Raw genomic sequence first — 9,297 nt, 5'->3', positions numbered from 1 at the left:
CTCTCTCTCTCTCTCTCTCTCTCTCTCTCTCTCCCACCATCCCTCAGACCACTCTTTATACGTGCACCTCGCGCAACATCTTTATCGTTACGCGCATAATGCATTTATCCTTATACGTTCTGCAAAGTTTCTTTTTAATTTAACTTATTAAGAAATACGACCATCTACTGTACCGTAAAAACTTCTTTAATGCAATGAGTCTCACTTAAGTATTTCAATTAAAGATGATTAAATTTGGACTTAAATTCGACGCCATTCTGCATAATCAACATAATAAATTGGCGGGATTTTAAAATAATTAAATCATAATCATTTCAAGATAAGAACTTTCGAAATATATTTCAAGGCAACTGACAAAGCGCATCGGGCATCCTAATAACTTAACCGAGCTTAAGAATTTCATTTATTTAACAAGCTCACGCTTAAAGCACGCTATCCTACGGTTAAGTGTGTATTTCAATTCGCTTAATCGAAAGGATGATTTGCTAATAAATGCCGCGCGCGGTTTATTTACAGGGGAAAGGAGAAGAAAACGTATAAAAGAAAACAAAAAAATGAAAAGAAAAAAAAAAGAAAGAAAAAACGAAACACGGGGACAATTTGTGAGAGAGGGCAGACGTGACTGTCTCGAACCGAAGACAAAATATAAATAGCCGAACGGAGCGTGAAAGCGTATCGATCAGGAATACAGCCCTGGCGCATAATAATATTCTCCCGTACAATTAAACGTAATTCGTAACGGCAGACCCTCCGCGTCACATTTTGCTCTCGCACCCCGGATTCTGAGCGACGCGCGTCTGAATTATCCCAACGGCTTATCAATAAGAATCGGCGTTCTCGGCGTCTACCCCTGCGCCTCGGCATATGTCGCAATCGTTCCATCCATCGACTTCCTCCTCGACGCGCACACGAGAATTAGATGATTCTCCGATTCCCGGCTGCGGGGTGAGGCCAAGCCGATTTCCAAGCATGAATTAGTGTGCGAGCGATCGTGCACATATACTCATAGAAACGATATCGGGTCGCGAATTCTTTGGTACGGGCGCGTCATGAGCGCACTTATGAACGTCGCGTGCCTACGCATAACCATTGTTGAACGAGGGATTAGCGGTTTAGACGGACACACACTCGCGATTATGTTGATGCAATTCTCTTCTTGCTCTCTGTCCTTCTCTTTGACGCCCCCCCCCGGGGGGGGCTCTCCCCACACCAACCACGTCGCGACCGTTCGCTCGCTCTCGGCATCTCACTGTCTCCCACTGTGTGACGGAGCAGTACGAGCACGTAGGGCATTGTTTTCCTTTGTCGACGACTATCGCGCGCCCGCGAGAGAATAAAACCTTTTATTTTATTCAGTTTTTTCTTTTTCTTTTTTTTTCTTTTTTTAAGGTTCTATGGATTCGACAGCTTTTTTTCGTTTCGATCGCGATACGTACTCGCTGAGAAACTCTCTCACTCGCTCCCCTCCCCCCTCTCACTCACTCACTCACTCTCTCTCTCTCTCTCTCTCTCCGCTACCCCTCCACCACCTCCTTCTACCCAGCACACGTCGTACTCTCTCTCTCTCTCTCTCTCTCTCTCTCTCTCTCTCTCTCTCACTGTCTCCCACTGTGTGACGGAGCAGTACGAGCACGTAGGGCATTGTTTTCCTTTGTCGACGACTATCGCGCGCCCGCGAGAGAATAAAACCTTTTATTTTATTCAGTTTTTTCTTTTTCTTTTTTTTTCTTTTTTTAAGGTTCTATGGATTCGACAGCTTTTTTTCGTTTCGATCGCGATACGTACTCGCTGAGAAACTCTCTCACTCGCTCCCCTCCCCCCTCTCACTCACTCACTCACTCTCTCTCTCTCTCTCTCTCTCTCTCTCTCTGCTTCATGTTTACCTCTCTTCATCCCGCTCCCTATCTCTCGTCGTCTCTTCGCTCGTGCTCTCCGCGCTTCATTTCATTTCGACTTTTTACGGAGCGATGGACGATTGTTTAATAGAACTGAAACGTTACTTAGTAAAACAGTATTTATTAATATTTTTACGGGAAAATCGAATAAACGATCTTTTCACCGAACCGTATAGTCTTAATTTAATTTACCTCTTTATCTAGCTGTCTAAAAATAAATCATTACGTTTTGTCAGCGTGTCTAGTGCCGAATAAAAGTTGAAATCTATTCCATTGTGTTCTCGTTCATTATATTAAATTTTACTTTATTTTCTCTCGTGTTTAGCGATACTGGCCAGAGAATTTTATATTTACAAAGAAAAAAAGTTTAATTCATATTATTTACCTAATTGTACGAACGCGGCTTTAGGAATGTGTTTAACTTTTCACATTGTACTGTTAATGGACACGAATTTTTAATTAACAATGAGTCTCTAACAATATCCTTCACATTTTTAAACTTAATATATTTTGTAATAAAATTTTTATTCTCAAAATTAAATGCTTTTATAATTGTGAAAAGTCAAATTAAAGCGAGTACACTTTGAGCGAACGGAATTTACGTTTAACATAAATTCCCTTAAAATTTTCTATTAAAATTAAAGCCATGCAATTCCATTGATTTCTTTTTCAATTTCATTTATATTGTTGTCAATGCTTTTTGCGAAATCTGACAGCTGACTTGTAGAATATATATGCTCGTAGTACTGCGGTAATATTATGTTTCGTTGTCGTCATTAACAGCATAATAGCAATAATTCTATAGCACCGTAACGTTATGTACAACAAGCAACTGCATGTCGATGTAAAAGAACTCGTATAAGATAATAGGAAAATTTTGTTTCTAATAATTTAGTTTCGCATGAAGGAAAAAAAATCAATAACTCGTTACTCTTTAATATTGATGGAAATGGTATTTCTATTATATGTTATTTGTCATGTATGTAATTTCGCATAAAAATGTGCATACAAATTTTTAAAACATAAGGACTATATATAAAATTTATAAGTCGAAATATAAGTTTCTCGTAAAGCATTCCGAACTGCTGTTCTGAACAGTTTTTGTTGATAAAACGTAAAATTACGATGTAAAAAGAAGCATGAAAATTTTTACGCGCATATGTCTTTAAAAATGTATATACTCTCGCAGAAAAATGTAAAGGTACTGTTTTTTTTTTTTTAATAATTGACGAACAAAGGCTATGGCAGTAAATTTATCCAATACTTCCATATAAATTCACCGCGCTTCTTCAGTTGAGGTATTTCTCGTAACATAATTAAAGATATCGCCGGTACGGAAAGTGCTTAGCTTTTCGTCGACTCTACATAACAGGAGATAAGACATCGTATATCGAGATCCCCAACAGTCCTTCAACTAAAGTACCATTTCCCATCTCACAACGCATTTAAGTGAAAAAAAGTAAAAACAAGCCAGTCTAGCATTATATCGCAACTTCATTTCGCGCGTCGGAGAAATTCCGCGGAAAGTTAAACGCTCGCGAGCCGACGGTAGGAAAAGCTCCGTGGCAAATCCTCGGCTCCTGCAACATTTATAACGAGAGGCGGCTCGAGCCGTTAGCCGCACAACGTAAATCAAGCGGCCGAAAGCTCGCGCCACTCCCGTCGGCCAAGAACAACATTATAAAGCTCCGTCCCTCTACGAAATCGAATGCATTCGCAAGAGGGACGGGGCCGCGCACTCGGGCGTTATAATTTACGCGGTGCCCCTCGATTACACCGCGCATCTAACGACGTAAATCAGTTATCCCGCGTTGGCTCACTCCTTTGATAACGGCGCCGATTTTAACTGCGTCGCGGCGCCAGGTATGTGCCTAGGGTATGGACATAGAGGGTGTACGTGCGTGTCGGTGTGCCTCGTTCTCGATGACGAAGGATAGGGTCATGAGCCGAAGTGGTCGGGGCATTGGCTGGGTAGATGGTGGTTGGTGAGGGGAGTGGGAGGGGGTGGAAGAGATGGGGTAGGGAATGGAAGGGGGAAAGGGGTGGGGGAGGGTATACGGTAGCGCTCGATCGAGAGTTTGCCAAGACGGATCGATATTTCAATTACTTTTATCAAATGCTTAGTCAGATGCTCAGCCGTATGCTATCGAGGGTCTTTCTGGCTGTTTGCGCCTCGCATTTTTACCCACTTTATCCCTCTTTTCGCGTAAGGCCGTTTGTGAACACGGAGAATTAGAATCCGTCTAGCTTCTTTCTCCGACTGTATAGTAGAATTCTTAGAGGCGCGGCTGAGGTTGCCGTACCGACATCCCTCGAGAGCGAATCCTTTTTTTTTCTATTGGGAAATATGGTTTTCCACGCGCGCGAAAACTCAGCGTGCCGTCATAAAAGTGACATCAAATTTTGCTAACCAATGCGAACTGACGTGCAGCGTGTTTTCATTTTCGAGGTAAAACTTCGATGCTCGGCTCGATGAAAGTTTCTCCATGAAAAATTTCTAACTAAATAGCGCGTAAGTTTATGAAAATCATGTTGTACCGAAGTATATTAACAATATATAATCATTCGTAAGAAGCTGTTGCAATTTTTACATTCATAGACTGTCCATTTACCTAATTTGAAAAGTTCGAAAGAAAGTGCACGCACGAAGATGAGGAATGTTACTTTTTAATACTCTTTGTAATATCGTGACAATACTTTGTTGTAATAAAAGAAGTCTCGGAGACAAAATAAAATGAGTGATATTTGAAAGTGCATTTCTAAGAACGCGAAATTGTAACTGAATTTTCCCATAAAATTTTGTCCCATATCCCTGCAGACTTATCGGCCATAAATATTTTTATACTCCGTAGTTCAATAAAGTCTATTAAAGTAGAATGAAGTAAATTATAAAATGTGGGTAATTTTTTTTTTTTTTTTTTTTTTTTTTTTTTTTTTTGTCAAATGTTTATTAGCGAAATGACGTTTTATTTATTTAATCAGACTCTCATTCGATTCTTATAAATTATATTCACATTCTTTATGATACTACAGATCGACATTTTTATTTGAATACGCGTAGGCACAAGCGCATATCAAATAAATCAAGCTGAAATGTACTAGTTTAAAAAATTTGTATACTAAAGTTGATTTTTATCTTCGAATTACCAAAATTTGTTGAAAGAATCGCTTTCTTAATAAGGATTCACATGAATTATCGATCTTTACCATTAAACGCGAACTATGCATTCAAATACACGAAAATTGCGTATTGTCTCTTAATATTAAACTTTAACGAAATCTTTACTATACTCTATAAAAATAAGAGATTACTTTTCATAAATTTTTATTATTTATATTGAAGTATTAAAAAGCGTTTTTAAATAAAGTACAGTCATAAAGGAAGGTAGGTAAGGTTTTATGAAAAATATCTTTACTCCGTACGCATCCCTTATTTTTGTTATTTGAACTCTTTCATACGTATATTAAGAATATATAGGAAAAGCATCCGCAGGCACAACTTACCGAGAGAACTTTTGCATAACGAATATATTTTGTCCAAGCGTATTATAAGACGAATATCATAAAAACGTATATTCAGCTCGTCATTCGTGTCTCAGTATAATCAAGGAGCGAGTCTACTGAAGAATTTCTTTCACAAGAAATAATTAATTATCCGACACTCTCTAGCCAAAAAAAAACAAAAAAAAAACAAAAAAACAAAACAAAAAAAAAACAAAAAAAAAAAAAATGCAAATTCCTATTGAATATTGCATTAATCGTAAGTGTTCGGACGTTAAGAACGTTATATTTTAATTAAAATACCTTCGGTCGTAATCGCATGTGATACCCAGCAGTAAATTTTTTTTTTCCCTCCCACAAAGTTTGTCAGTACTGATTTGGTTAGGAACGCAAAATAAACAATCAATAGAGAAAACGCGAAATCCCTCGGCTAATAATAAGTTGCGTAACGTAATTGTCATCCTCTATGACGTTATCTAGTTTACAACTTATGAAACTAATAGAGAAAAAGGTAATAATAAAAGCGATGAGAAAAAGGGACAATAGGAGGGAAAAAAGACCTCGCGGCGCGTCCAGTTCCATTGACATCGAAATTGGAAAATTCCCACGGAAACTTTTCTACGTGAATACCCCTGTTAAGGATCTGGCGCCGTAGGGCGTCCTCACCCTTGTACGCAAAAGGACTATCGTAACTCGTTGTCATTCCTTTTCTTCCCACCCTCTCCTCATCACCGTACCACAATTCTCGCTCTCTCACTTTCGCGGCATCTTTCCCTCTCATTCAGGCTGCCTCTCAACATTAATTTGCATAATTCCTACATTAAAGCGCGAATGATTCCTGGAATTTTAGACGCCATGGTTATTGGTCAATGTGTAAGATGATAATAAAAGAGAGAAATTCTTTCGCAGCTCTTCACTGGATATTCCGGATATACAAGCGATTCCTCAGAAAGTGACATATTTCCCATTCTGCATTAATGTTAGCCGTTATTTTTGCTTGTGATGCTACTATTACTCTCATTCTCTCTCTCTCTCTCTCTCTCTCTCTCTCTCTCTCTCTCTGCAGTCATAACGCTATTTCAAATCGGAATTATCCTCATTACCAATAATACCCTTGTACTCGTTTAAAAATAATCATTTGGGGCGCCATTACGCAAACACGGCTGCTTTGATATTTAAAGCCTTCGATTCTCCCGAAATATATTCACTATCTAAGAGATTCCCGTTCGACTCAAGTACATAGCGCCGAAGAAAGTTTATTAAGAGAAACGTATCTCAATAACGTGATTTGAAAATTGGAAAATTTTAGTAATAGCGTAATAGCGCAGGAAACCCATAAGCAGCGCAGTTTTGTAAATTACAAAATTTGGCCAAGAATGTTCAAGAGTACCTGTATTTGAATCAAAGTAAATTTTATTTAAATATTAAACGAAGATCAATAACAGAGGATAAATTAGCAAGCAAGTAAAATTCGTGATATTGATGAAATTATTAATGAAGTGAAATTTTATTTAATGACGATGCGAGGCTCGTATTATTAGAATTTAAAAAAATATCCTTTAATCGACCACTTTTGCGCATTTAAACCGCGCAATTCATATTATCATATGGCACTTTAATATTCATAATTGTAAATTGCGCAGACATGTAAATAATTAACGGCCCTAATAGCACAGTATAATGCAGTTATTAGAGCGAGCGCCATTCGCGCACGGAGCATTTGCGCGATAATAAAAGATAGCGCATAAAAAGGATCTTGGCAGACGGCTCGCGTTCCAAAGAGTCTTGACGTTGAAAGTAGAAAAGTTCCTTCACGGGGACCTGACCATACGCATAATGCGACGACGTTCGTCATTCGCGTTGGCTGGGGCGTGGCCACCGACGTAGTTGCGCCGCCGCCACCGCCGTAGCCGCCGTAGCCGCCGTAGCCGCCGTAGCCGCCGTAGCCGCCGTATCCGCCGTAGCCGCCGTAGTCGTCGTCGCCACCGCCACAATACTCCATGAGCGAGGGGTGGCTTCTCCAAAATCAATTTTAAGTACAGAGGAGACGGCGATGCCGATTATTCCCGGCACGTCTTTTTTTCCACGGCGACGCGTTCGTTCGCATTGCCCCGTCTCGGCGGCCGATATCTCCCGCTCCACGCCAACCGCATTCGGACGCCGCGGATCGGACGGTACTTAACCGTCGCGGCGGAAGTCGCGATCCGACCGTTCGTGATTACCTTTTGCCGAATTGGCGATTTTTCCGCACTCGCCGCATCGATTACTTATTGGGAATTCAAAGCGCGGACCTGCCGGTGATATAATAATATTAGCGACGCCGATAATGGAAGATTGCCGACGCCAATAAAGTAGAATTCATTATGTAGGAGACACGAGGACGAAATAATGCTCGAGAATAAGATGAATTTAGAGTATATTGTTTTTAGAAATTGTTACGCCTGGATTAAGAAGATAGCGGCAGATTATATTCCCGGCGGCAATTACTTATGCCGATCGAAAATTCTGAATTATTAATTTGATTATTTGGACATTCTTGTTTCCCGAAACTTTCCAAGCTGCGATTATTCTGTTCGAGCTTCTAAAATAGTAATTCTGCTCGTCTACATGTTTGACATTCGAAACTTTAACTGTGAAATTGAAGCGCATAAACAGCAACCGAATAGCTCAGAAGAAAGAAAGCAAATTAAAAACTTTGTAATTCATAATAATATTAAAAGTTGAACAATTATAATTATACTCATAAAAAATATTCATACTTTAAAAATTACGGTCATTCGCGTTAATTAAATAACTTCTATTTACTAATGATATAACTCTGGAAAAATCAATAAACACCGAATCGCTTCCTGTCTTATTCATCGTCTCGTTTATCTTCCACACTTCCCTCCAACTCACCCTCATTAATTGTTCATCTTACAGTCGTCATCGCGATCATTAATCCTCCTTGTTTTTCTCATTGTTAACATCTCGTTGACTTGCACAATTGGTTGCTCATGCGAGAGAAATAAATAGGGAAGATGGAGAGTACGAAGAAACTGTTGGACGCAAAAACAGCGACGCTCTATCATTAAAGCTAATTTTTCATGGTTTTTACCGTTACTTACGCAATTTGCAAACTACTAACAATCGACAGGCAAGCGATCCTTTACTTAACATGCGACATTCATAAAAATCCAATAATAGTAAAAGTGATTTCCAATATTCTATTTTTACAATTTCTTTCCTCGATAATTATAACCTTATTGACATAGTAATTTTGAAAAGAGCCGTGCTTATTTGCTCGCTAAATGCCTAACAGTAAAACTTTTTCCTCTTGCTCATCTCTTTGCTTGTAAAAACTAATCGGAAAAAAAAAGAAAAAAGAAGAAAAAAATAATCAATAATCCGAAATATCCCTATTATTCTCGACCTCCTCTTCCCCTAATTCAATTCGTATAATTTTTTTTCACTTATCCCTGTGTACTCTGTTAAATCGTAGTCCATCGAAATCTAACGTTTCTTTTTCTTCTCTTTCGATTGCTCTGTCTCTGTTGTTCCTCTCCCCCCCCCCCCCACCCTCACCACTCACAGCGCCTAACCCCACCCCCTATCTTCAGCCAAAGAAAAATACTCATAAGTGCTTCCGGTTTACGATCGTGAGGGTATATAAATAATATTTCCCCTCGTAGCTTCGCATTGGCGAAACACGATCTCCGCTATCTCTCCTTCTCTTTCGGCCACGTTTTGACGAACGTAACGATTAGTTAGCTGTTTGGGCCATTTTCCATCCGGGCAGCTAAGAAATTTCGACGCACTCGCCCAGATTGTTAATAAATTATAGTCGATTACAAGTTTTTGATGGAGTTCGCGAGCCGGTTTGTTCGGTGTGCCTTAATGGGATGTGTCCATCTCTGTCTTG

Source organism: Ceratosolen solmsi, unplaced genomic scaffold (assembly GCF_000503995.2).
Source record: "Ceratosolen solmsi marchali unplaced genomic scaffold, CerSol_1.0 scaffold35, whole genome shotgun sequence".
NCBI lineage: Eukaryota > Metazoa > Arthropoda > Insecta > Hymenoptera > Agaonidae > Ceratosolen > Ceratosolen solmsi.
The sequence above is the reverse complement of the archived record's forward strand: the minus strand, read 5'-3'. Positions refer to the sequence as shown.